Here is a 12,348-nt window from a genome sequence, read left to right as displayed (position 1 = left end):
TGCAGGACAGATATCAATCAGATTTGTTACAGAATCTGGATTTTAATTGGGCCAGAGTAACTCTGGTTGCCCTAAGGAGGTCTTTTTTGTCATCTGCAATTAGTGGTAGGCGTCCACCAAGGACTATATTCGGCAAGTATGATGGAATCGAATCTGTTAAAGTATCCTTGTGAAACTCTTACAGGGGCATAAGCCCGCTAAGGCCGCGACCGCCAAGGGAATCTGATGGCCATTGGCAACAATAACTCATAATCGAGGATCATAGGCACTCAGTATTTAAGCAAGAGACAGTGACACCCGACCTCTCACTGAGCCTATCCACTCGATACCGCTGAATGTTCGCGACTGCAATTGCTGTTGCCCCACATATCTGCGGGGCATTTCAACTTTCGCAACTGGTGAATGCGCCCAGTAGCTATCAGCTGGGTTTCTCGCGACAACGAAGAGCACCACATAGATCGTTACATGCAGATATCAAGGATAGTAACGTCCAACATCAAGCGTTACGAATTTAGTTTGCTTCAGAATCTGGATTTTAATTGGGCCAGCGTAACCCTGGTTGTCCTAGATATACCTTTTTCTTCATCTGCAATTGGTGGTAGACGTTCACCAAGGACTATATTCGGCTAGTATGATGGAATCGAATCTGTTACAGTATCCTGGTGGTGATGTTGTTGTTGTAGTAGTGTGTTGTTTACTGAAGCGGCAGCCCTTGCCAATGAAAGACTCCATCGGGCCAATCCGATACGTACAACCGGTTGCCATGGGATTGATCCCGGTGATGTTGTTTTGTCACACTGTTAAACATATATTTTAACACTCTTGACATGTCTCGAAAGGTGTTTTAGCTCAGTGAGTTAGAAATTCGGGTGATCCTCCTGATGGCAGCTTAGGAGACACTGTTTTGAGAGAAGGTCAATATGATATTTAACTTAAGGTATCTTGATTTGATCGTGTGATATTACTAAGGACTGAGTTTTGGCAGTTCTATTGGTTTTCGAACAGCGTATTCCTCACTTCTGTGGTCTACGATGGTGCTGCACGGAATAGCTGTGAGCACTACACAGGCTGAAACTTTGAGGTGTTTATCACTGTCACTCGAAGCTTAGCTGTGAGTTACTGGGCGCGTCCACAGGTTGCAATTGTGGAATGAATCTATACTGTAGCTGCAACGGCAGTAGCGAATAAGGTATCGAGCGAGAGTATCAGTGAGAAGCTGGGTGGCACCGTCTCTTGCATAAATACTCAGTGCCTATGATGCTCGATACTACAAGGCGAGTTATTTGCGCCTTTAATGGTCATAATGTTCCCGCGGCGATCGGTCGTATAGACCGGAACGAACTAGCTAGCCTATAAGAGCTGGACGGGGATCGTCACCTCCACATGCAAATGTGGCTACAACAACAACGCTGGGGCTGCATAATTCACAAATGGTCACCCAACCGCTTTATAGTTGTTAAAAAAGTGTCTCTTGGCCCTTATCCCAAGTGTGGGTTTGCCAAAGATTTTAGGATTTGTTATTGTTGTAGCAGTGTGTTGTACAATGAGGAGGCAGCCCTTGCTGATAAAGGACTTCCATAAGAACAACTGGCTGCCATGGGATTGTTTAAGATTTTTTTCAGTTTCTCGCCTTATTTAAGGCTGCTGATGACGATGACAATGAGAAGAAGCTGTCAGAGAGACCTCTTTAAAGTGTGGTGGGGTTAGGTTGGATGAGGATGACGGCAAGATTTATGTCTTAGCATGCGCGTAGACCATCATATGACCCAATATGATTCTTCAGAACTCTTCCTCTTTTCTCATTCCCAATACCCTCGTTGTGTCAATGTACTTCCTCGTATCACTTTGTCGTTTTGATGAAGGCCTTGTATTTGACGCTTCTAAGTTCCTCTAGCACCTATAACAAAGTTGGTGTGACTGACATATTAAATGTTTTTTTGCAAGGTAAGCCCACAAGAACGACTCGTTCGCAGGGCCTTAATGGTACAAGCCGTGGTTGATATATGGGGTAATGGCGGTTAATGATGTGCATCTTATTAAACCTGTGCTGGTGAACTGCTGGAAATATGGACTAATTCAAACTGTAAATTGTCTTTGACTCTCCTTGGTTTCTTCTCAGGCATTACCGGAGAGGAGCTGAATCGATTCAGAGTAGCTGTTAGATATCCGACTACTTATTCGTCTATATGTTTCAGCATTAGCATTGATATACCGTTTGGGGTAGAGCTGGCAACTATCGATAATCGCAACATTCGATATTTTCATTATTTCTCATATTAAATATCGATAGTATTGATAGCATCATTAATTTCCCATGACCTATTTTTAAGTAAAAATCAGGAGATCGATTTATATATTGTAGAAGCAGTATCAATGCACAGACAGAATAAAGCCACATTTGATTTTTTTTAGTCCAATCGAATGAAAATTGCGCCCTCTATAGGGGGCTACAGTAGCGCAGAGGTTAGCATGTCCGCCTATGACGTAAAACGTTTGGGTTCGAATCTTGGGGAGAACATCAGAAAAAATGTTTCAGCCCTCCTAATTCTGGTGACATTTGTGAGGTACTATGCCATGTTAAAAGTTCTCCCTAAAGAAGTGTCGCCCTGAGGCACGCCGTTCGAAATCGGCTATCAAAAGAAGCCCCCTTATCATTGAACTCCAACTAAAAGCCGGACAGCACTCATTGATATGTGAGAAGTTTGCCCCTGTTCCTTAAAATAATGTTCATGGGCAAATTTGTTGTTGTTGTAGCAGTGTTGTACACTGAGGCGGCAGTCCTTGCCGATGAAGGAATCCATCGAGTCAATCCGGTATGAACAATCGGCTGCCATGGCAAATTTGCATTTGCTATAGGCGCAATGTATCTTATAGGATACATTCAGTGTCGAATTGCATATTTTTCCCAATTTTGCAAAAACTTGAACTTTGCCGATAGTATCGATGGGAAAAATATTAATCGATAATCAGACAAAAAATAAAATATCGAAAGCGCCATCTATACTTTGCCCGATCAACCTAAGAGTCCATAACCTTTTATGGCTTGGCCCTTCTTATGACATCAAAAGCAGCTTCTGCTCCGCGATGCTGTGGTTTAGCGCCGACTGGGAGCTTCCTTGCCTTCCGCAGAATGCTTATTTTCCCCTTGCCTCTGATTAGGTTCAGGATAACTTATCTACACACTGTCCCGAGTATGGCAAGAGTATCTGATTTCCATTGAAGGTTATGGTGACTTGATTTGTGTTCCTCGACGGGTTGTCGTCTTCTTGGTTTCTAAAGTTGCAAATTGCAAAGAACGTTCCATTAAGGAACAGGGGACAAAGTTCCCACATACCAATGAGAGCTGTACTATTCAAGTTTAAGTCCAATGGTGAGGAATCTCCTTTTTAAAGCAATGTTTGAATGGCGCACGGCAGAATAGACTATAGATTTTCTATAGATGAAACTTTCCTCCTCAAAATAATGGATTTTAGGTGCAACGATTAGAAATCTGTACATCTTTATATATTGAACATCTGTGTACTGCAGGGTGACTTCTCTTTGGGAAGCAATTTTCACGGCTGCTATGCCATGTCTTCACAAATGTCGTCAGCATTAAGAACAACCTCCGCTGAAGAATTTTCTGAATGAAAGGCGGACATGTTAACCTCTGTTCTAGTGCGGCTTCATCGCCTTGAGATATTTGTAGCAATATTTCGTGTTAGCCCATTCATCGCTGTTATAGTTTTAAAATTAAAATCAAACATCTTTGGTATTGGAAAATGAGTCCATCTCTCTATAGGACCTCCATCCTGCTGCTTTGTTTATCAATGTCTATTTTCTTTGGCTTACGTTACATACCCCTCCAATAATATGAAAATATTGCAAAATAAGAACACTGGACCGCAAACAACAACAACAATTGCCAAAGGAAACAACAATGAGCAATGAAAATGTAATGTGTTCGAGAGGAAAAGTATAAAAACATCAAAAGGAAAAACCCCTACCACTAACGCACCATCACCTCTCAACGCCAGCAACAACAATGCCATTAACAACAAAAACAATGCAATCAACTTGAAATTGCAACAGAACGCAAGCAGCACAGTAAGAAGAAGAATGTGTACCAATTGGTACACAAACTCTAAAGCTGGGGCAGACTGGCCCACACACATACACGCACTCAAATACTGGCGTGCACGATTGCAATGCACCACCACCCCATCGTCCAACAACAGTATGGGTCTTTTGAACACTCTTCTACCTCTTCGTCTCCCTCTTGTGGTGCAAGTAAAAACAAACAAAATAAATGAAATTACTTTTTTCGAGAGTGCACGATGAGATCGAATTGGGTGGTGGATGGTTTTTTCCTATTCCCAATAGTGAATGGGGATGTGCATATGGATTGCATGGTGGATGGCAGACAACACAATCGAGCAAGGAAAACGAACGAACGAACGCGCCGTATATTGAACACAGAACAATAACACTGAAATTAGAATGAGGCAAAAGAAACAGCCTACAAAGAGAAATGAGAAAAACAAAACAACAACTAATGAATGTCGTAGTCGTCGTCGTCGTCGGCTGCGCTACTCATGGATACTACTTTGCGAGATACATGAAATCTTGGATTGCAAGCGGGTGGGGTAGTTTTATATTTTTTTGTTGTTTTCCCCCTCATATCCCCTCTCTAGCACTGTTGAAATTTCATGTTTTTATAAATATTTTAGTTTGAAATCTTAGAAAAACATTCGGAATTTCTTTGATATTGCTTTTAGGTAAATAATCAAAATTATGACACGCCTATATTTCGCAATTTATCCTTTTATCGAACGCAATTCGATCACGGTCTCGGTTTGGGGCTTCTTTTCATCATCATCACAATGGGACACATCACTTTTTTCTGGTTTATAATCCTCTTTAGGTTGAACTTTTTATCTTTACTTCATTAGCCTTTTGTTTGTCAACTATGAAAGTGGTTTTATTTCTATATGTTTTCCACTTTTTTTGGTGTATTTTTTCTTAAATTTTGCAGCTGCATCCACTTAATATTTTTTTTAACACCTTACATATCTCAAGCACTCATACTCTCATACTTTCGGATAAATTTCACACGCACACACACTTGAGAGCAATAAAATGAATCCATGTTGCTATGAATTACTTTGCAATTTTCTGTGACTTTTTCGTTTAGCTACGTTCGTTTTTCTATCTCGCCTATTAGCAATATATATATCGTTGTTATTTCGTCTTGGATTTTGGTTAAATTTTGTTCGTTTTCATTGCGTATTTTTCGTTTTTTATGCAAAAAACAATTACTTTTGCATGATGGTGTCGACTAGTCGACTTTCGACTAATCGATTATCTACTTTTTGACTCAAAAACACGAAGTCGACTTCTGGTGGATTAAAAAATCGAATATGTTTTCAACTTTGCGAATAGTCGAAAATCGACTTTCACATTTGCTTTGTTTAATTTACCAATCTAGCGGATTAGCTAGCTTATCATGGCTGAATTATTTTGAAGGTTGTCTCATTTGTACAACAACATAAAAATCATATGGAGAAATCCTCATCTTGCCATCAAGCTGATCCATATTTTGTCAACACTAACAAAGAAATGTGTATGCGTGTGTATGTACGTCTGCAGAAAGTGAGCGTACGTGAGCAGAGAATATGCGAAAAGAAGATAACAGCAAAGATAATGCAAATAAAAATCTGACATGTTATTGATAACTTAGCAGAACAACTTTGCACTGATATTGTATTTTATCTAGAACATCTGAAAAGCACTAAATAAAACACAGCAATTGTTCAATTTTGGTACGATTCTGTATTAATCGTACAACAAGTTGTGCAACTTTAATGATGGTGTTAATGATTTCACCATTCTTGAGGATTATTGTGACAGTTTTCTAGTAGTAATGTTGTATAAAATGTGAGTTCTTGGATAATGTCCCATGCTGTTGATATTTCTACAGTACAATTTTCTACTGTTGAAACCATATTTACACTTGGAGCAAACGCAACGAGGTCTCCCATACATTTTCAGGGTGGGCAAATCTACTTATTTGAGGAGCTTTGCAGCAAATCTTCCTCGAAATTCAAATGAAACACTGCGTTCGTATAGATTGCCGTTTATTATCGGTAGTCTTGAACAGCACTTTTTCTCAACATCTGATAATTTCCAGAAATTGAATTTATAAAATTTTGGAGTTAAATTTAATAAAATCGCTTCAGCAATTTAATTCCTGACCATAATATATATGTTGAACAAAATAAAAATTCTGATCACAATAAACCACTGTCAAAAATATCCCTGTTGACATATATGACAAATAAATTAATTGTGGTGTAAACGAGTTTTGGAGATTGTCTCAAGTCAAGTGAATTTGGGCTCTAGTGTATACATGGTTTTAGCCAGTAAATGTTTTATGTAGCAAAATACTAAAATAATGCTGTATTGATTGTATGCTTTATGTTTATCATATATTTGTGCAATCATCAGTGATTGCACAATCTTGCTAATGATTGTGCAATCGTTGATTGAGAAATTGTGTTGTGATTGAATTGAAAAATAGGTTTTGTTAGACTCAACACAACAGGTGCAATTAGGGCTGAGGAGTCGAGGCCGAAATCGAAGTTGTATTATTAAGCCGGAGGCAGGTTTGGACTTTAACTTGCTTGCCTCGGCACCGAACCAGTCTCCGGCTCATAAAATTACAAATTAATTCATATGATAACGATAGGAACGCGGCAGTTGATTACTTTGAGCACCCTACAGTTTGGAACAATGAGCTCTGATTTATGTGGTATTCATCATCACGAGAAACTCACCTGGGAGCTACTGCGCGCGTTCACAGGTTGAGGATAATGGAATGCTCCGTATCGTGTGTGGCTGCAATTGCAGTCGCGGACAATCTGCGATATCGAGCGGAGAACCTAAGTGAGAGGCCTGGTGGCACCGGCTCTTGCTTAAATACTGGGAACTAGTGATATTCGATACGATGTTATTGGTACCTTTACACATTCAATGGCTATAGCGTATACGCGGCGACAGGTCCTATGGACTGTATCGAGTATTTATTCGAAATTTCAGCCAAATCGGTTGAAAATTGAGACTTCTAGGGGCTCAAGAAATTAAATCCGGGGATCGGTTTATATGGGGGTTATATCAGTTTATAGACCGCCTAGGATAGTACTTAGCATGGATGCTGAAAGTCGTAACACAAGTCTATGTTTCAAAGTTCAGCCAAATCGGATGAAAATTGAGACTTCAAGGGGCTTAAGAAGTCAAATCCGCGGATCGGTTTATATGGAGGCTATACCAGTTTATAGTCCGACTAGGATCGTACTTGGCATCGGTTTTTGAAGTCATTATACAAGTCTTTGTTCCAGAGTTTAGCCAAATCGGATGAAAATTGAGGTTTCTAGGGGCTCAAGAAGTCAAATCGGGGGATCGGTTTATCTAGGGGCTGTATCCAAATCTGAACCGACATGACCCATTTGCTATCCCCAACGGCCTACATCAATAACAAGTATCTGTGCAAATTTTCAAGCGGCTAGCTTTTCGCGGTCGACCGCTATCGTGATCTTGGCAAACGGATCGACTCAGAATGTCGGGACCATCCAAAATATATTTATGGGGTCTTAGATGAATATTTCGAGGTGTAACAAACTGAATGACCTCCCGACTTTTGCCTTTCCTTACTGGTTTTATGTTTGCATATGTGTTTTTTGTTTTTTGGTTTTCTATGGAGTTGTTGTCAAACCATATGTCCAGACGTTTTCATGGCGATTTGTCATAATTAGAACGTTCTTATAGAAATGTTTTCGAAGCGATTTCTTGGTTATAACGTTTGTTTCTTATAAGGGGCGTTTCTTATATCAAATCATTTTGCATGGAGGATCTATGAAAAGATGTGGTGTTTTGAAAAATTTTCCTAAAAACGTGTTTTATGCTTATATCCTTTATATACTGTAGTTGATTTCATTGTTGCTGTTCTGGTGGCTCTACCTTCTTAATTCTACCAAGACCTCCCATAAAAAAAATAACGGATGGTGTGGCCATTAATGCAACTCTGTGTTGTTAATTCTTAGATATTCATATGGCAACACCACAACAGCTGACATACAAAAGTACCGCTATTTAGGAAAAGTCTAATAAATAACATTGCATGAACTTCTACCAATACATATAAAAATAGAAAATATTAGCAATAATTAAAATACTGCAATACTAAATAAAAGGGTAAGAAATATATTTTGTTGTTGGTGTAGCAAACATATGATTTAATGTTAGGTTTTCGCATCTATTGTGAATGTTCCACAATCTTAATCCAAAAGTAACTGTTATTCCCACAGATTTGTTGATGCAGTGAGTGAGAGTGAGAGACAAAGAGAGAGAGAAAGTATACAGGAGAGTAACTCTCCACAGATTCTACTAAAGGAATTTAGCGGTAAATTTGTGTATAGAGTGCTTCTACCACAGCATCTCTCTTTCTCCCCAAAGCATATGGCTGCTGCGGGCCTGTATTGTAGATTTAGTGTTGTTGTTTTGCAGCCTTATAACAGGGGGGGATATACCTACATGTACATATCCTGAGTGAGCAAAGGCAGTTTCATCTCATTATCAACAACATATGAAACGAAGTGAAAAATCTTCTTTCAGTTACGCGCAGACTTTTGGATTAAACGTGTTTCGTCGTCGTGATAATCATACTCGTCGCCGTCGTTGTCGTTTGTGGAGCCCTAAAAATAGTTACATCTTTTTTTTTTGTTTGAAAAAAATTTCATAAAACCAAAGTAATTTTACTCAAAAAGGAAAGTGTTATAGAATAGCTAAGAAATTGTTGCCATAAAAAGAGTTTTAATAATTTTTTTACCCAATTGTAAGTAAAGCAAATTGAAAAAGAAAGTAGTTAACAAGTGCAAAAGCAAGAATGTGATGCTGGCAAAAAGTCTATGTCCTGCAATGAGCTAAAATTTATACTATTTTGATGAAAAGTGTGGGTGTCTTCAAAGAATCCCCAAGCAAAAAAAAAGTGAAGTGAAGTAGCAGCAAAGAAATACAAATCACGTTTAGAAGACTGGCTGTGTGTTTTTCCATTCGGTTCATTATGGTTCAGCTAGTCGTAGCAGCAGCAGCAGCATGAGGCGAGAATGAGAAAAGACCGAAACGAATTCACTTAAATCAAATGCGTATTTCACGAGGTCGTCGTTTTTTCGGCAATCAACGAGAGAACTCTGAATGAACACTAGACAGGTTTAATTTTTTGAATAGCATACTAAAAGGCGGCGAGGAGTGTTTGTTCGCTGTTTGTGATTTAAACTTAAACTAAAACACTATGATTACTTAACCACAAGGCTTTAAACTTGGCGAAAGGGAAATTCTATCTGTTTTGCTGTTGTTGTTGTTCTAGTTGTTGTTGTTGTCACAGCCATACAACCAATAATGTTTTTTTTTGTGTATTTTGCCTTGACACACTATTTTCTTGGACTCTAAACTCTAAGCATGAGTTGTGGTGAACACATGCAGACCTGCACAAACACACCCAAACACACTTTGGCATATGTGCATGTCTGTCTAGACGGCACAAAAATTTGCCTTAAATTGTTTATTAATAATTAAAATTTACCCATGCCACCATCCACCAATCTACACCAATCAGCTATGCTGTCTAAGCTTTTACCCATAGCACATTTCAATTTGGGTCCTTGGCTGTTAAATTCAACGTGGGTATTCTTATATTATTCTGGCAATTAGTAAGAGTACCTAGACAACCTTCTGCTGCAACAACATCTATTCGAAAAAAATATACACACGCTGAAAAAAGCTGAAAAATGGTTGACATCTTGAAAAATTATATACAGCGGGGGATGGTGGTTCTGGCTTAAAATGTATCGTCTGCTATAAGAGCGTTTTTTAAACGATTTTTTTTTAAGAAGAAACACTAGCTGGGAAAAAACTGGCAATATTTTCCAAAAAATATAACTTTTCCATAGAAATGAAATTCTGACTAAATTTTCTTTACAAATGAAATTTTTTTGAGAAAAGTTTCTATAGAAATAAAATTTGGACAAAATTTTCTATAGAAATAAAATTTGGACAAAATTTTCTATAGAAATAAAATTTGGACAAAATTTTTTATAAAAATAAAATTTTAACAAAATTTTCTATAAAAATCAAATTTTGACAAAATTTTCTATAGAAATAAAATTTTGACAAAACTTTCTATAGAAATAAAATTTGGACAAAATTTTCTATAGAAATAAAATTTTGACAAAATTTTCTATAGAAATAAAATTTTGACAAAATTTTCTATAGAAATAAAATTTGGACAAAATTTTCTATAGAAATAAAATTTTGACAAAATTTTCTATAGAAATAAAATTTTGACAAAATTTTCTATAGAAATAAAATTTTGACAAAATTTTCTATAGAAATAAAATTTTGACAAAATTTTCTATAGAAATAAAATTTTGACAAAATTTTCTATAGAAATAAAATTTTGACAAAATTTTCTATAGAAATAAAATTTTGACAAAATTTTCTATTAAAAATAAAATTTTGACAAAATTTTCTATAGAAATAAAATTTTGACAAAATTTTCTATAGAAATAAAATTTTGACAAAATTTTCTATAGAAATAAAATTTTGACAAAATTTTCTATAGAAATAAAATTTTGACAAAATTTTCTATAGAAATAAAATTTTGACAAAATTTTCTATAGAAATAAAATTTTGACAAAATTTTCTATAGAAATAAAATTTTGACAAAATTTTCTATAGAAATAAAATTTTGACAAAATTTTCTATAGAAATAAAATTTTGACAAAATTTTCTATAGAAATAAAATTTTGACAAAATTTTCTATAGAAATAAAATTTTGACAAAATTTTCTATAGAAATAAAATTTTGACAAAATTTTCTATAGAAATAAAATTTTCTATAGAAATAAAATTTCGACAAAATTTTCTATAGAAATAAAATTTTGACAAAATTTTCTATAGAAATAAAATTTTGACAAAATTTTCTATTAAAAATAAAATTTTGACAAAATTTTCTATAGAAATAAAATTTTGACAAAATTTTCTATAGAAATAAAATTTTGACAAAATTTTCTATAGAAATAAAATTTTGACAAAATTTTCTATAGAAATAAAATTTTGACAAAATTTTCTATAGAAATAAAATTTTGACAAAATTTTCTATAGAAATAAAATTTTGACAAAATTTTCTATAGAAATAAAATTTTGACAAACTTTTCTATAGAAATAACATTTTGACAAAATTTTCTATAGAAATAAAATTTGGACAAAATTTTCTATAGAAATAAAATTTTGACAAAATTTTCTATAGAAATAAAATTTTGACAAAATTTTCTATAGAAATTAAATTTTGACAAAATTTTCTATAGAAATAAAATTTTGACAAAATTTTCTATAGAAATAAAATTTTGACAAAATTTTCTATAGAAATAAAATTTTGACAAAATTTTCTATAGAAATAAAATTTTGACAAAATTTTCTATAGAAATAAAATTTTGACAAAATTTTCTATAGAAATAAAATTTTGAGAAAATTTTCTATAGAAATAAAATTTTGAGAAAATTTTCTATAGAAATAAAATTTTGAGAAAATTTTCTATAGAAATAAAATTTTGACAAAATTTTCTATAGAAATAAAATTTTGACAAAATTTTCTATAGAAATAAAATTTTGAGAAAATTTTCTATAGAAATAAAATTTTGACAAAATTTTCTATAGAAATAAAATTTTGACAAAATTTTCTATAGAAATAAAATTTTGACAAAATTTTCTATAGAAATAAAATTTTGACAAAATTTTCTATAGAAATAAAATTTTGACAAAATTTTCTATAGAAATAAAATTTTGACAAAATTTTCTATAGAAATAAAATTTTGACAAAATTTTCTATAGAAATAAAATTTTGACAAAATTTTCTATAGAAATAAAATTTTCTATAGAAATAAAATTTCGACAAAATTTTCTATAGAAATAAAATTTTGACAAAATTTTCTATAGAAATAAAATTTTGACAAAATTTTCTATTAAAAATAAAATTTTGACAAAATTTTCTATAGAAATAAAATTTTGACAAAATTTTCTATAGAAATAAAATTTTGACAAAATTTTCTATAGAAATAAAATTTTGACAAAATTTTCTATAGAAATAAAATTTTGACAAAATTTTCTATAGAAATAAAATTTTGACAAAATTTTCTATAGAAATAAAATTTTGACAAAATTTTCTATAGAAATAAAATTTTGACAAACTTTTCTATAGAAATAACATTTTGACAAAATTTTCTATAGAAATAAAATTTGGACAAAATTTTCTATAGAAA

General features: G+C 34.2%; 2 protein-coding genes across 10 annotated transcripts in view; one reads left to right on the top strand and one right to left on the bottom strand.

The window, feature by feature from the left end:
• Positions 1-5,337, bottom strand: part of LOC106087452 (uncharacterized) — a 47,466-nt gene extending 42,129 nt beyond the window's left edge. The window contains exon 1 of one of the 6 annotated variants that reach the window (XM_059366490.1): positions 5,299-5,337. The gene's annotated coding sequence lies outside the window, so the exon portion shown is untranslated. The other 5 variants (XM_059366488.1, XM_059366487.1, XM_059366486.1 and 2 more) reach the window with 5 other exon arrangements.
• A 3,353-nt stretch (positions 5,338-8,690) lies between these two features.
• LOC106087029 (uncharacterized) overlaps positions 8,691-12,348 on the top strand; it is a 435,541-nt gene continuing 431,883 nt past the window's right edge. The window contains exon 1 of one of the 4 annotated variants that reach the window (XM_059368281.1): positions 8,691-8,869. The gene's annotated coding sequence lies outside the window, so the exon portion shown is untranslated. The remainder of the gene's footprint in view (positions 8,870-12,348) is intronic. The other 3 variants (XM_059368282.1, XM_059368283.1, XM_059368284.1) reach the window with 3 other exon arrangements.

The sequence above is a fragment of the Stomoxys calcitrans genome, chromosome 4 (assembly GCF_963082655.1).
Source record: "Stomoxys calcitrans chromosome 4, idStoCalc2.1, whole genome shotgun sequence".
In the NCBI taxonomy this organism is placed as follows: domain Eukaryota; kingdom Metazoa; phylum Arthropoda; class Insecta; order Diptera; family Muscidae; genus Stomoxys; species Stomoxys calcitrans.
This window is presented reverse-complemented; position numbering and strand designations above follow the sequence as displayed.